Source organism: Macaca fascicularis, chromosome 20, assembly GCF_037993035.2.
Source record: "Macaca fascicularis isolate 582-1 chromosome 20, T2T-MFA8v1.1".
In the NCBI taxonomy this organism is placed as follows: Eukaryota; Metazoa; Chordata; class Mammalia; order Primates; family Cercopithecidae; genus Macaca; species Macaca fascicularis.
In genome coordinates, this window is record NC_088394.1 from 57,191,920 (window position 1) to 57,209,783 (window position 17,864).

Consider the following 17,864-nt stretch of genomic DNA (forward strand, 5'->3'; position numbering starts at 1 on the left):
TTAGGTAGTGCCCATTTCATATATATATATATAAAAAACATCAAGGAAATAGAAAAATTGAAAGCATCTTGTTATTCCACTTTGCTTTCTGAATTCAAATGCAAATCCAGGATTAGTGCCTTAGTGAGCTTAATCTGAAGTAGTTTTGTCACCCTGAACTATTTCCTCCTCACCCAGCACTTTGGTTATACACGATGTTAGTGCTCAGTACATATATTCTTCATCAATGGTGAGTCAGAAACTTTGAACTTTTTACCTAGTATCCAGTCTTCCTTTCATCTAAATCAACTTTACCTAGATTTTACTTAGGGGAGCAAAGTCCCTCACTGAAAAGGTCTCCAAATTCCCTTCTGGCTGGGGTTGATCATGCAGCATAGCCAGAAGAATGTATGAAGAAGTCATGAGGTAGGGATCAAGTAAAGCTCTTCAAAGGAACCTACTCAGTTCACATGAGGTTTTTTTGCCATACACACCTGTTTTCGCGTTGGTCTATATAATGATGCTCCCCACGTGGTCACAGTGTTTTGACCTTAGTATCTAATCTTAATATTCTTGAGCTATTGAATCAAAACAACTACTGCTTCACTCCAGAATTATTACCTGAGCAAAACACAAATTTCTGCTTCATTAAGCCAACGGAAACTGTTTTATTTTGTGTCATGCAGAACCAATTTTTAAAATTATGACACTTGAGTAGTTGAGAGATGTATTTAATGAAGAAATAGAAGAGTACAATATCTAAAAAACTTTGGAAATACAAAAAGCTATACATTTGATTGAAGATTTTGGATATATTGCAAACATTTTACAAACTCAAAAACTCTCAAGTCCAGGAGAAAGACTAAGGCGAGAATTAATCATATGCCATTTTGTAGCATAAAATTACATGTTTCAAAATTTCCATTCTGCCATCAAATGTAAGGTGTTCAGAAAGAGTTACAATAGAGAGGAAACAAGGACAAATTATACTTAATTGCAATTCTGTTTCCCTAGCCACACTTGGGACTAGAACACAAAGAACATGATCAAAAACACCAAATTCTGCCAAATTAGAAGACAAACTTCTAATGTAATTAGCACTCAATAAATGTGATAAATATTCACAGCTATAGCATTATAGTATGAATAATAAAGAAAAAATTATTTAGTATTTATTCAACAAATGTTTTTCGAATGCTTCTAATTTGCTTGATAAGGGCCTTAGAATTTGACCAAATATACTTCTTTCCAAATTCCTTAGCGTTATATTATAAACCACATATCAGGTTAGCAGAAGCACAGTACGATTTCTTTCCTAGAATTTTAAGAGTAGTAGGGCAGATAACTCAATATCTAGAAACTAGTTGTGCCTGTTTGAGAACTAGCTGGCTGATTTGGGACCAGTTGTTTACTCTTTCTGAACTTTGCTTTCTTTATATTTAAAATGAAAATAATAGCAATACAAATTTATGAGATTGCTTTATGATTAAATGTTTTAACATGTGTAATTTTTCTGAATAAACCAACAAATGAATATTATGTGTAATAGTGAGAAAGAGAAAAGTTATTTAGTATTTATTAAGCACTGGTAAGGACCTCAAATACATTATTAATGCCATTCTCATCACCTAACTAAATATCATGCCGTCTTGTTACTCCTTCAAACATCTAGAAATCTAACTTAACTTTGGAAAAGGAAATATCACAGGATTCCCACTGGAAAAATTATGAAAGTTCATTGTTTTATATTTAGAATCACTGATTTATGGTCATTGTTGTTTCCATGTAACTCAGCTTATTCTAATCATATCATAACATTAAGCTGGGCCAGGCGCAGTGGCTCATGCCTGTAATCCCAGCACTTTGGGAGGCCAAGGCGGGTGGATCACAAGGTCAAGAGATCAAGACTATCCTGGCCAACATGGTGAAACCCCGCCTCTACTAAAAATACAAAAATTAGCTGGGCCTGGTGACATACGCCTGTAGTCCCAGCTACTCGGGAGGCTGAGGCAGAAGAATTGTTTGAACCTGGGAGGCAGAAGTTGTAGTGAGCAGAGATCATGCCACTGCACTCCAGCCTGGTGAGAGAGCGAGACTCAGTCTCAAAAACAAAGCAAAACAAACAAAAAACACATTAAGTTGGATGTTAGAAACATCTGAGTAAATTAATTTCTTGGCTACTGGCTTCTTTTTTTTTTTTTTGACAGAATATCCCTCTGTTGCCCATGCTGGAAGGCAGTGGCCCGATCTCAGCTCACTGTAGCCTCCACCTCTGAGGTTTAAGCAATTCTCATGGTTCAGTCTCTCAAGTAGCTGGGATTACAAGCATGTGCCACCACGTCCAGCTAATTTCTTTTTTTCCGTAGAGATGGGATTTACCATGTTGGCCAGGCTGATCTGAAACTCGTGGCCTCAAGTGATCCACCTGCCTCAGTCTCCCAAAGTGCAGGGATTACAGGTGTGAGACACCATGCCTGGCTGACTAGTGGATTTTTGATTGTTGATATTTAGACTATAAAGTTGTTTCTTTCCTCCTCCTATTACTTTGTCTTTTTTGTATAATGTGGTTTGAGGCATATAATTATCATTCAATCTGTAATATAAGAATTAAAATATTAAGCATTTTGAAATTTTAGAAATCAGTTGTAGATTTATGAATTTACTATGTAGGACATTCTATAAGACAACTATCCTGTGTTCTTTAAAAATAAAAGGCAATGTCATAAGAAACAAGCAACAAAGAAAAAAAGACAGGGCTTTTATTCTATTAAAATAAAGAGGCAGATACACACACGCACGCACGCACATGCACACATGCACACACACACACACAAGTGCAGTGTGTGATCCTGGCATCTGCAAGATGGTGAAATAAAATATTTCTTGGCATCACTTACCCCACAAACATACCATGAGAAGCTATTCAAAGATACTAATATCACTCAGGTGTGTTGGCTCATGCCTGTAATCCCAACACTTTGGGAGGCCGAGGCGGGCTGAGTTGGGAGAATTGCTTGAACCCGGGAGAGGGAGGTTACATTGAGTCGAGATCCTGCCACTGCACTCCAGCCTGAGTGACAGAGTAAGACTCTGTCAAAATAAATAAATGAATAAATAAATAAATAAATAAATAAAAGACAATAACACCACTCTGAATTCAGCAGAACTTGGGGCAAAAGTAGAGAAAATTCTAGGATTACAAAATCAAGACAAGTCACAAATAAGAAAAACAGTCATTTCAAAGTGTGCCGCCCCCTCCTACAAGCCAGCATGATGCTACTCACAAAGAATTTCCCTAAACTTATGTTTTCCAAGGTGAGAGGAGAGAATTGAAAGTGGACGTTCAATGTGTGCACTGGTTTGGAAATCTTCATGAAAGCCCACTTTGGTCTCATTCCAAAATAACCATTAGGAGTCCAGGAGGACTGAACTACTTAGAATGAATTGGGAATAAAGATCGGGATGCTGACTGCAGTGATTAGTATGTAGATATTGGTGACTACTCTGCACTAGGATCAACAGGGATGCCACATTGAAGAGACTGGCCTGTACCATAGTGCTGCAGGGAACACGATCCACAGGAAGATCCAAATCCCTGGCCAGATTTTCCACAAAGCCTGGGTGTTTTACCTGGAGTCTTCCCCTGGCCCAGAAACAACTAAAAGGTCAAGATTAAGTTCAGGTGCCTTTAAGTTTTTTTCGAGACTAGGAAACAATGACAGGGTAACAATATAGTTTGAGGGCAACATTTAAGTTCCAGTGTCCACTATAGGTCTTCCTCAAAATGGCAAACAAGGAAGGGCAACAATTTAGTTTCAGAACAGTGTGTAAATCCTGATATTCACTATAATCTTCACCACATTGGGAAACAATGGGAAGACGATGAGTTCATTCCAGCACAATGTTTCAGCTCTGGTGCTCACTGTAATTCTTCCCCGGAATTGTGAGCAACGATGGACCTGCATTTAAGTTCCGAATTTAGCAAATGTCTAACAACACCAGGAAGAGGCAAAAACTGGAAGAGGTGACTGTCTTCTCAAACGCACAGGTATCAATGTAAAGACACACCAACAGTGAGAACTTGATTAAATTTGACAACACCAAAAGAAACCAACAAAACTCCAGCTATAGACCCAGTAGAACTGAAGGTCTAGAAAATGTCTGATAAAGAATTAAGAATAATCTTCTAAAAGAAGTCCAGGATATCACAAGAAAATATGAATAGAAAATGAAATAATTTTCTTAATTCCAGGAATAAAATAGAATAAAATAAAAAATTCAACAAAGAAATAAAAACATTTAAAAAAAGAAAACCTACAAATAAGAAATATAATGACTGAGATAAAGAGATTGTAAAAAGTTTTGTTGATCAAACAAAGAAAAGCATTAGCAAGCTTGAAGACAGAACATGTGAAATTATCCAATCAGAGAACCAACAAGGAAATAGTATAAACAAAGTGAAGAAGACACACTAGAATTATGAAACATCATCAACAAACTAACCTTTACCTTTTAGGAACTCTCAAAGAAGGTGAGAAAGAAAAAGTCCTAAAAAGCATATTTAAGGGAATAGTGGCGGAAAACTTTTCAAATCTGGAGACAAATGACTGCATCCAAGTACAAGAAGCTCAGAAATCGCCAATCAATTCAACTCAAAGAGGAATTCCCCAAGGCACACCATAATCAAATTAACAGAGATCAAACACATAACTATTCAAAGTAGTAAGAAAAAAAAAATCACAATCTTCGGAGTCACAATATGGCTTTCAGCAGGTTTCTCAGCAGAAATCCTGATGATCAAGAGAGAGTGAGATATTATATTTGAAGTACTGAACGAAAAAAATATTTTCATTCAAGAATACCCAGCAAAGCTAACCTCCAAACATGAAAGAAAGATAAAGACTTTCTGAGACAAACAAAAGCTGAGGAAATTCATCAACGCCAGACATATCTTACAAGAAATGATAAAGAGAATTCTTTAGTCTAAAATAAATGGACACTAGCACAGAACAAGAAACCGTTTGAAGGTATTGAACTCCGAGGTAAAAGAAAGAAAATAGACAAATTTAAAATACTCTAATACTGTAATTGGAATAAGTAAATCAATTGTATCTTATGTATGAAGACTAAAAGACAAAAATGTTAAAAATAACAATTGCAGCCCTGCTACTTTGGCTCACGCCTGTAATCCCAGCACTTTGGGAGGTTGAGGCAGATGGATCACGAGGTCAAGAGGTTGAGACCAGCCTGGCCAACATGGTGAAACCCTGTCTTTACTAAAAATACAAAATTAGCTGGGCATGGTGGCACATGCCTGTAATCCCAGCTACTTGGGAGGCTGAGGCAGGAGAATCACTTGAACCAGGAGGTGGAGTTTGCAGTGAGCCAAGATCACACCATTGCGCTCCAGCCTGGTGAGACAGCAAGACTCAGTCTCAAAAAACAAACAACGACAACTACAAATACAACTGCAACAATTAATTAAGAGATCGGCAATATAGAAAGATGTCAATTGAAATATGAAAAGTAAAAATCTGGGGGATGATACTAAAGTATAGAGATGGTGTTTGTTATTTTCTCTTTATGGTAAAAGTTATGTCATTATCAGTTTAAAATAAATGTTTTAACTATAAGATGGTTTTATGTGTGCCTCATTATAATCACAAATCAAAAACCTATAATAGATACACTGGAAAAAAATAGCACAAAATCAAATATACTACTAAAGAAAAATTACTTAACCACAAAGGAAAACAGCAAATGAGAGAAAAAAGGACATAAAGATCTCCAAACAACCAAAAAACAAGTAGCACAATGGCAGTAGTAAACCCTTATCTGTCAATAATAACCTTGAAAGTAAATGAATTAAATTTTCTAATTAAAACACAAACAGTGGCTAAATGGATTTTTTAAAAGACTCAGCTATATGCCGTGTACAAAAAAATTCACTTTACTCATAAAGGCACACACATATTGAAAGTGAAGAATAGAAAAAGACACTCTCTTTAAATGAAAACCAAAAGAACAGGAGTAGCTATACTTATATTTTATAAAAATAGACTTTAATAATAGTAAAGAAAGAGAACGCTGTTATACAATGATAAAGGAGTCAATACAGCAAGAGGTTTGAACAATTGTAAATATATATGAACTCAATGCTGGAGCACCCAAACATATAAAACATATCTTAAAAGACCTAAGGGAGAGATAGACTGTAATACAATAGTAATAATGAATTTCAGCATCCTACTTTCAGCAATGGACAGATCATCCAGAGAGAAAAACAATAACAACAACAAAATCAGAGTTAAACTTCATCCTAAACTGAATGAAACTAATGGACATTTACAGAACATTCTATTCAACAGCTAAAGAACACACATTTTTCTCAACGGCATATGGAGCGGTCTCCAGAACAGACCACATGTTAGGTAACAAAACAAGTCTTAACACTTTTTTTAAAAAATCAAAATCATATCAAGTATCTTTCTGATGACAATGAAATAAAACTAGAAATCAATAACAGAAATATCTTTGGAAACTGTACAAATTCATAAAAATTAAACAGCATGCTCCTGAACAACAAACAGAGCAATGAAGAAATCAAAAAGGAAATTAAAAATGTCTTAACAAAAAATGAACACAACATACCAAAATCTAAGGAATACAGCAAAAGCAATTGTAAAAGGAAGGCTTATAGCAATAAATGCCTACACTGAAACAGTGGAAATACTTCAGATAAACAACTTAATTATGTCCCTAAAGGAATTAGTAAAGCAAGAATAAACCAAACTCGGAATAAACAGAAAACAAAGAACCAAGGAAGATCTGAGTAGAAATTAAAAAAAAAAAAAAAACCGAAACAAAAAATGGACAAAACATTAATAAAACAAAGATAGGTTTTCTGAAAAGGTAAACAGATCAATAAGCCTTTAGTTAGACTAAGAAAAAGACAGGTAAGAACCAAATAAATAAAATTAGAGATTAAAAAGAAGACATTAAAATTGGTACCACATAAATACAAAGGGGATGTTGTGAACAACTATATCCCAACAATTTGGAAAACCTAGAAGAAATGGGAAAATTCCTAGGCACATATAACCTACCAAGATTGAACCATAAAGAGAGAAAAGCTGAACAGACCAATAACGTATAATGAGATTGAAGCAGTAATAAAATGTCCCCCATCAAAGAAAGGCCCAGGACCTGATGGCTTCACTGCTGAATTCTATCGAATGTTTAAAGAAGCACTAATACATATTCTAATTAAACTAATCCAAAAACTCAAAAAGGGGGGAATATTTCAAAACTTGTTTTACAAGGTCAGCATTACCCTTACACCCAAACTAGACAAGGATACAACCACAAAAGAAAACTCTAGGCCAACATATCTGATGAGCATAGATGAAAAATTCCGGTGGCTCAAGCCTGTAATCCCAGCACTTTGGGAGGCCGAGGCGGGCGGATCATGAGGTCAGGAGATCGAGACCATCCTGGCTAACACGGTGAAACCCCGTCTCTACTAAAAATACAAAAAATTAGCCGGGCGTGGTAGCGGGCGCCTGTAGTCCCAGCTTCTCGGGAGGCTGAGGCAGGAGAATGGCGGGAACCCGGGAGGCGGAGCTTGCAGTGAGTTGAGATCCGGCCACTGCACTCCAGCCTGGGCCACAGAGCAAGACTCCATCTCAAAAAAAAAAAAAAAAAAAAAAAAAAAAGAAAAATTCACAACAAAATACCAACGAATTAAATTCGACAACCAATTTAAAATATAATTCATCATGATTGTGTTAGTCCATTCTCATGCTGCTATGAACAAATATCCGAGGCTGCACAATTTATAAAGGAAAAGGGTTTAACTGAATTACAGTTCTGCATGACTGGGGAGGCCTCAGGAAATTTATAATCATGGCAGAAGGCATCCCCTTCACAGTGTGGCAGGAAAGAGAATAAGAGCCGAGCAAAGGGGGAAAAGCCCCTTACAAATTCAGATCCTGTGAAAACTAATTCACTATCATAAGAACAGGATGGGGGAAACTCCCCCATGATTCAATTATCTTCACCTGGTCCCTTCCATGATACATGGGGATTATGGGAACTACAATTTAATATGAGATTTGGGTGGGACAGAGCCAAACCATATCAATGATCAAGTGGGATTCATCCCAGGGATGCAAGAATGGTTCAGCAAACAAAAATCAATGCTGAAAAAGCATTGATTGAAATACTTTCAATAAATTGATTGATTGATTAAAAAAGCATTTAATCAATGATGCAAAATTTAACATCCCTTCATGATAAAAACTCTTAGCAAATTGGGTATAGAAGCAACATACTTCAAAACAATAAAGTTCATGTGATACAAACTCAGAGCTAACATCATATTGAATGAGGAAAAAATTGAAAGTCTTTTTTCTCCAGTATCTGGAACAAGACAAGGATGCCCACTTTCACCACTTCTATTCAACAGTACTAGAAGTCCTAGCTAGAGCAATTAGGCAAGAGAAATAAAAAAGAGTTATCTAAATTGTAGAGGAATAAGTCAAGTTAGCTTTGTTGCAGACAACAAGATCATATACTTAGAAAAACCTAAAGACTCCACCAAATCCTCTTAGAACTGATAAATACATTTAGTAAAGTTGCAGGATACAAACTCAACGTACAAAACTCAGTAGTGTTTCTGTACGCTAACTGTGATCAATCAATTATTTTTCAAATAAATCAAGAAAGCAGTCCATGTGTAATAGTTACAAAAAATATACCTAAAGAATACAGTTAACCAAAGAAGTGAAATATTTCTACAATTAAAACTATAAAACACAGATTAAATAAATCAAAGAGAACACAGAATATAGAGAGATATTCCATGCTAATAGTTTGAAAAAATCAATATTGATAAAAGGTCTATACTACCCAAAGTGATCTACAAATTTAGTGTAATCGCTGGCAAAATACTAATGACAATCTTCAAAGAAATGTGAAAAAAATCTGAAAATTTCTATGTAACCACAAAAGATCCTGAATAGCTAAAGCAATCCTGAGCAAAAAGAACAAAGTTGAAGACATTCCATTATCTGACTTCAAGATGTACTACAAAGTTATACTAGTCAAAACAGCATGGCACTGGCATAAAACTAAACACACAAGCCAATGGAACAGAATAGAGAACACAGAAATGTCCATCTGCAGAAGAAAGAAACTAGACCTCTATCTCTCTCCATATGCAAAACTCAAATAAAAATGGATTAAAGACTTAAATATAAGACTTGAAAGTATGAAACAACTAGATAAAAACATGGAGGGGACACTTCAGGGCATTGGTTTGGGCAAATATTTTTTGAGTAAGATATAAAAAATAGGCAACAAAAGCAAAATAAATTGTTATATATCACATTATATATAATCTTATACATAAGATGTTAAACAGTTTCCACAAAGAAAAAGAAACAATCAACAGAATGAAGAGACAACCTATATAATGGGAGAAATATTTGCAAACTGACCATTTGACAAGGGATAAATAACTTGAATATATAAGAAATTCAAACCAAACAATGCAGTGGCAAAAAACACCCCATGAATAACCCCCCAAAAAACACGAACTGCCCCCCAAAAATGGGCAAATATCTGAACGGACATTTCTGAAAAGAAAACGTGAAAAATGGCCAACAGGTATATACGAAATACTCATTACCACTAATTATCAGTGTAATGCAAATCAAAACCACAATGAGCTATTATCTTGCCCCAGTTACAGTGACTACTATTAAAAAGACAAAAAGTAGATGCTGGTGAGGATGTGGAGAAAGGAAAATACTAGTAAACTATTGGTGGACATGTAAATTAATACAATACAGCCACTAGGGAAAACAATATAGTGATGTCTCAAAAAACTAAAAGTAGATCTAATATATAACTCAGGAATCTCACTGCTGGGTGTCAGTCCAAAAGAAGGGAAATCAGTGCATCAAAGAGAGATCTGCACTCCCGTTTTTATTGCAGCACCATTCCCAATAGCCAAGATATGAAATCAACCTAAGTGTTGATCAGTGAGTGAATGGATAAAGAAACTGCAGCATGTATGTATGTGTGTACGTGTGTTTGTGTGTGCATGTTTGTGTGTATATAATTTCTTTTATATATACATATAAAAGAAAATATTATTCAGCCATAAAAATGAATGAAACCGGCTGCGCGCGGTGGCTCATGCCTGTAGTCCCAGCACTTTGGGAGGCCGAGGCGGGTGGATCACGAGGTCAGGAGATCGAGACCATCCTGGCTAACACAGTGAAACCTCGTCTCTACTAAAAATACAAAAAATTAGCCCGGCGTGGTAGCGGGCGTCTGTAGTCCCAGCTACTCGGGAGGATGAGGCAGGAGAATGGCGTGAACCTAGGAGGCGGAGCTTGCAGTGAGCCCAGATCGCGCCACTGCACTCCAGCCTGGGAGACACAGCGAGACTCCGTCTCAAAAAAAAAAAAAAAAAAAAAAAAAAAGAATGAAACTGTCATTTGTAGCAGCATGGACGGAACAGGAGGCCATTACGTTAAGTGAAATAAACTAGACACAGAAAGACAAAAATTGCATAGTCTCAGTGATATGTGAGAGCTAAAAAAAAGGTTTATCTCATGAAGGTAAAGAGTAGAATGGTGATTATCAAAGTCTGAGAAGAGTAGGGGGTGGAGGTGATGAAGAAAGGTTGTTTACAGGTACAGAGACATAGTCACATTGAAGGAGTACATTCTAGTGTTTGATAGCAAAGTAGAGTGACTGTAATTCTATTTTACTTTGTATTTTAAAATAGGTGAAAAAGATTTGGAATGTTCCCAAAACAAAGAAATGAGAAATGTTCATTAAATTAAAATAGATATTCTAATTACCCTGATTTTGTCATTACACGTTGTTTCATGTATCAAAATATCAAATGTACCCCATAAATATGTACAATTATATATCAATAAAAAAGTAAAAATACAATTTGTGATCCTTGGCAGGATCCTAGATTTTTAAAAATGTACTAAGGATATTTTAGAGACAGTTGTGGAAAGAGAAATGTAGGCTATTAATTAGGATATACTCTGAAATTATTATCAATATTTTAGGTATGATGATTATATTATGTTGTATATGAGATTGTCCTTAATTTAGATGGATGCATCTCGTAAAATACACCCTAATGTATTTAGGATTTTTGTGGTGGTATCAACTGAATTTTAAATAATTCAACCAAAATAGTTGGTTAATTAATTAAAATAAAATTATGCACATATAGAAATACAGATAATGTGGCAAGATATTAATATTTAGGGAAACTAGATAAGTTGCATATGGGTGTTTATTTTACTGATTTTTAAATCTAAAAAAAATCACCTAAAATATAAACTTTGGAGAACAAATGTTTAAGTGAACACACACCTCCTAAGCATCAACTCTATAGAGGGATATTGAAGAAGTGATAGTACAGAGGTAAATGAAACAGGACATACCCCATAAAATTAGTATTCCTCCATAGTTTTTTTAATAAAATGAAATAAGAATTAGAACACTATCTACCGATGCTATTAGAGAATAAAACTTTTTAGAGTCTGAGAGAAGAACTTGTTGAATGAATAAAAGACTAACTTATGTGAATATTCTTTGCAGGGATTGATAACTCAATTATCCCATACAATTTACTAAGGGATAAAATGTTTCAACCTCATAATTTTATTTATATTAATAGTACTTTATTTGCTCATTGTATTAAAGGAACTAAGCAAGTTCTCTTCCATTTCCTTCACCCTATTCTTCTGTTTCCTTTTCACTTGTCCCAAGCCGGCCCCAGTAGATCAGGAGATTGGCTTAAACCAACTGTTCACGTTGCCCTCTGCCTTTCCATTGAAATTAGGTAGAGTACTGGCAGTAGATTGGAGAGAACACGGGACATGAAGCAAGGGTACCAATCTTCACAGCTGCCTCTTGGAGGAGTTCCAATAACCTAAATTTGCAGGTCTGGAGCCCCACCTATCCACCCAGCTTTCTGTTTGCTGATTCCATCTCCTCCTCCTTTACAGACTAGGGGCTGTAAAGATGCTCCACTGGCCCTCCACTGTTAGGCAGGATAAATCACTATCCTTGTGGATTTCACAAATCTCACTCACACTTTTGTAAGTAACCCCTTTTTTCAACTCTGAGACCCTCATTAATATAGAGAAACATATAGAATGCAAAAAGACATTTTTTCCAAAAAAAAGTAAACAAACATATATACTTAGAAACAAAATTCTTTTTTATTCTTCTGGTTGAAACCTACATTTAATTTTGTGGTGAACTAAAATCTTTGTTTCCTAAAAACAACAGTACCTAAAATGTAAATATAATGGGAAAGAACTAAACATCTTATCACTGTTTTATTCTCCTTAAATTATAAAAATTAGTAGTTCAAAATAATTTCAAACAATAAAAGTGTCCAGTGTAACAGCAGGATTCTAAACACAGTTTCATACATCCAGAGAATACAACTTTACACAATTTTCAAAAATTGGTATTGATATCGTTTGGCTGTGTTCCCACCCAAATCTCATCTTGAATTGTAGCTCCCAAAATCCTCAGAGGGACCCAGTGGGAGGTAATTACATCACAGGAGTGGATGAGATCTGATGGTTTTATAAAGGATACTTCCCCTGCACATGAGCTGTTGCCTGCTACCATGTAAGACATGCCTTTGCTCCTCCTTCACTTTCTGCCATAATTGTGAGCCTTCCCAGACATGTGTAACTGTGAGGCCATTAAGCCTCTTTCCTTTGTAAATTACCCAGTCTTGGGTATGTGTTTATTAGCAGCGTGAGAACAGACTAATAGAGTATACTTATATTCAATAATACAAAAACAGAGTTATGAAATAAGGTAAAGTATAGGAGATGGGGACAAAAGTAGGCTAGGCCAGTTTTTAAATTATATACATTTATAAATACATAGAAAACATTTGGAAAGGCATAGATCCAAATATTATGAGTAGTTATTTCAACCATCACCTGCAGTATTTATGTAGTGGCCTTTGTCAATGTGGCCTCTGCAGATACTTCCACAAAAGACAAGGCCTCTACCACCTTTCCATGGGCAAGTGGCCTCAATGCCATGACCCAAGATTGAGATTGTAGGATGATTGACCCAAATGTACCTTTATATGCAGCTTGAGCTTCACCAGTGTAGTTTCTCCCTGTTAGTGGAACACCTTTCCAAGAAGCTACAATTAACTAAGAGAAGCAAAAACATTGAAAACCCAGTCTTGAGGCTGCTTTCTTATATTGCTTACAAATTAAGGTTCCTGCCTCACCTGGAAAGCAAGACACTTCCTGCTCTCAGTACTTTTAATTAGTAGTTGGTGATTCTGTCTTCCTGGTCGGTCAGACGTCCAAAGCAAACAAGAATTCGAGAGATATCCCTTCCCTGCCCCCAGAAAGTTAGAATGACAGATTTGTCCTCATGTCTCTTTTTCGTCACTGATGGTTTCCTTTTTCCAGATTCTTTTCCATTTCTTCTGGAGTCATGTAATCAGTTCATGGGACTTCATCTACCATGCTTATGTAAAAGTCTTCAAAATTTACATCCCCACCCTTATTTCTTCTTCCAGACTTGCATCTTTGGACTTATTACTACTTCTAATTCATTTCATTCAAATATGAAACTTATCCTTCCCTGAACAATCAACTTCTCAATTTCAGATTTTCTTATTAATAAGTTAATCGTTTCTCCATCATCTCTGGTTAGAAACCTTACGATTCATAAGACTCTCTAAAAAGGCACTACATACAAATTCTAGCAAACATCCATCAGTATGATTTTCCTAAAGCAACATAGTTACAGGTTCCTGGTGTGATTAATCTGTCCACAACATCAATCAGCTCAGCACTCTCTCTCCATCCTTTTCTTCATCTTCTCTATCACTGTTCTGCCTCCCAACAAACTAGCTGGCCCCAAGTTTTTGTCTCAGGCTCTGCACTTAGAGGAATTTTAACCACAATAGGACACATTTTGATTAACTGAAAATAGTCCCAGAGTATGTCTATTGTCACAAAGTAGTTATAAATAGCAATTTCATTCATTCTTTCAGTTTTTTTGATTTGGGACATGAATGGTTTACTGATGTTCATTCTTCTTTGAGTACATGTTAGTAATGCATATTTATATGCTCAACCTCAGATTTAATAAATCTGAATATTTAGGTGGATCAGAAAATCTGTGTGTTTAATAGGTATATATGGTTGTTCCAATATCCATTAAAGTTAAAGAGCCATTGTCCTAGAGCACATCTGAGGCTAAACTTTCCACTTAAATACCTATAAATGTTTGATCTTACTGCATTGTATCTAAATTCCTTATATGTGACAGTAAGCCCTTATGGAGTTCTAAATTGCCTTTCTGTTTTCATTCTGTAACCACTTTCCTGATGGATATATGCTCATGAACATCACAATAATTGCCATTGCCCCACTATCTCATAGCCCTCATGTTTATTAACAACATTGCCTAAACAGGGAGTCAATTTCCTTATGCATTTTCATACATTAAAATCCTTTCCATCTTTTTCATCCCTAGATCAAATGTTATCTTCTTCTCAAATATTTTAATTTCCAGTCATTTTTCAGTTCTTCTTTACTTTTCCTTCACGATATTTTGCATTAATCACTGTTAGTTTTTTCAAAGTTATGCGCTCCCTTTATAGTGACTTTGTAATCCCACAAAAGCAGTGACTACTTCTAATTTAACTGAATGGCCCTCGCAATACGTCTAATACAGCCTTGCAAATAACATTTGCTAAGTAAATACTTATGTAATAATTTAACTTTAGTGGTACGGATCATCAACTTTGGTTTACATTGCACAGTTAAAATTAAAGATGACTGATTATCCAAGAGCAGATGCAGGCATGACTTATATATATACCCATATGATATTTCTGAGAAGTCCACTTCTCAATGCAGTCATTATTTCTATCTTCTCCTGTTATGCATTTTTTTTTTTTTGGTCACATTACAAGAGGTGATATCAAAGAGCCCTATGTTTGTATCTGAACTTCTTACAGTTATGGAAAAATCAGGAACCCTTTCTTCTGAATAGTTCTCCAAAGTGCTTGATTTGAGGAGTATTAATGATGATAGAACTATATGCCCATATCTAACCCAATCCTTGTAGCCAAGGAGATGTGATGATTCATTCTGTAACCACTTTCCTGATGGATATATTTTCATGAACATCACAATAATTGCCATTGCTCCACTATCTCATAGCCCTCACGTTTATTTAACAACATATCCAACAATATCTGAAAACTAAGTTGCTTTATTTTCCTTTGAACCCACAGTGGAGTTTGTTCTTTGTCAACCACAGGAACTCAGAACTGAGGACAGAAATACATGAAAAAAAAAATCAGAATGAATAAATAGTATTTAGGCCAAAAGAATAGATGTCTGCTAAAGCTGAGTTATGAAGGTTTAACACAATGGAAAAGGACATTCTTGAAAAAGCAGTACATGTATAAATTCTGAGTTGTAAAAGAGCAATAAATACAAACTACAAATAGCTCAGCTGGTAAGAGCAAAAAGCACATCTTTGGGAACAACAGAGAAGAAGGTTATGGAGGACCAACAGGTCTCATGTTCCACAGGAAGACCTTCTTTTGTAGTTTTCTCTTGAAGAGCATGCATTAATGGTTTCAAGTAGTGTGCATTAGTTATCTACTGATTCACAGTAATTTACTTAAAACTCAGTGGCTAAAAATAGCAAAAATGTATTAGTATTTTTGTGGTTCATGAGTCTGAACATTGACCAGCTTTTATACGACTTCTCTATAAAAGCTCTCCCAAGGTTGTAATCAAAATGTCAACCAAGCTTCTTTTTTAAAAAAAAAAAAATTCTAAGCCCTTTTTGAAGCTTATTTGGTTGTTGGTAGTGTTTTGATTCTTTTGTTGCATTTGTGGAACTGAGGTCACCGTTCTCTTACTGTCAGTGGGATTACTCTCATTTCCCAGAAACTTTTGCAGTTCCCTGCCACTGGTCTTGCTACATACCACTTACAACATATTTGCTGATGTTGGAAAATCTCTCTTAAGGCTTTCACTTAAGTCAACCTCACCCAGAATTACTTAGCTTTTGATGAACTCAAAATCAAGTGACTTTCAGCCTTAATTACACTTGTAAAATCCCTCCACCTTTGCCATGTTATATTGGTTTGAAGCAAGTCGGTTCCAGCCACACTCAAGGGGAGAAGATAACACAAGTGTGTGACTCACTGGGGGTCATCTCAATTCCAGTGTCCACTAGACAGTGCACTGTGACAGTGCAGTGTGATGCTTTCCAACCAGTAATCCATTGGTTGATATTTCCTATTAAGCATTTTTTTCTTAAAAAAAAAAAAAAAGAAAGAAAGAAAGAAAGAAAATGGCAGGTTTTTGTGAACATTAATGCTCTTTTTAACCATCATCTCCGTTCTGAGACAGTCTCGTTAATTTCAAAACCTGCCAAAATAGATACATATTATGTAATCTCATTCCACCTGAAAGTGAGCTAAAAGAGTCATTTAAAACTAGATCCCCAACTGAAAATAGATCCTCTTTCTCAGAAAATTATTGCTACACTCTTTGACCTCACCAAAACATCCCATTTTAAATAATTTTATTTTTTAATGGATATTTTTTCTGATTGAATAAAAATTATTTTGTGAAAAATCCAGTTATTTTGCTCAAGCTATCTCAATCAGCAGGTGATTTGCTGAATATTTTATCATAAATTATAATAATCACTAGCTCAAACAACCAAATGAAATTTGTGGTAATTGTTATGTCCCAAAAGATTACAATTTAGAGAACTTGACATTTTCCCCACTTTTCATCCTACATTTGCACTAACTCATTGCAATTAAGGGTATGGGTCAAACAAATGAAAACTACTAATGAAGCAAAAAAGGAAAGTCTTGTCCTATTTTGTGGGCTGTGTTGATTGTACTCCCTAGATAATTGTAGTTCCTCAAAGCTTCTCTTAAATATTTTCATTAAAACCTTCATTGAAGTCTATTATTATCTCTGTCTACTGTAGATTTTTTGTTTTTGTTTTAACTGAGGTTCTGGGTTACTAGGAGGTTTTGAATGTGAAAAATCACGGGTCCTCAATTTACTTTAAAAAGTTAAATAAAGATATTTCAAAGATATGGTAAGGTATCAAAATAATGGATTTTGTACTATAAAAAAACCTTAGGTTTAATTCTTAAGTCTGTCTTTGGTACTTACATAATCTTGGTAAAGTAACAAAACCTCTTCAAAGCAAACTTCTTCCTGTCACTTAGCTCTCAATTTTTTTTTATCAAGCAGTACTTCTTGAGGGCTCGTGCAGAGGGATGTGAAGTTGGTATGTTGGGCAGCAACTCTCCAGTAAATTCCAAAGCAGATTTTCTAGAGTGGATTCATGTCACAGCTGAAAGTGGGTTGCATATCACCAAATCTCCATTTAGTGAAAGGCATTCAACACAAGGTATGTAGTTTCTGATGAACTAGCATATATAAGATTAAAAGCAAATCGGCCAACACCCAGGTTCTCAAATTTCAGGGCATATCATAGTTACCCAAAGTGCTTGTTACACTGACAGATTCCCCAGGCCAAAGCAAGAGTGATTTGACTCAATATTTTGGGGGTAAGACCTAGAACTCTGCAGGTTGAATAACCTGCAGATTCTGATGCGGGTGGTACAAGGAATAATCACTCTTTCAAGAATGTGTGTGTGCGCATGTGTGTGTGTCTGTTTTCTACATAAAATACTAGACATATTAGATAATCTGGACCAAAAAAAATCAAATAAACTTAAATTTGAAAACCCTATAAAACAGTTCATTATCCTGAAAGGACACATGAAACTC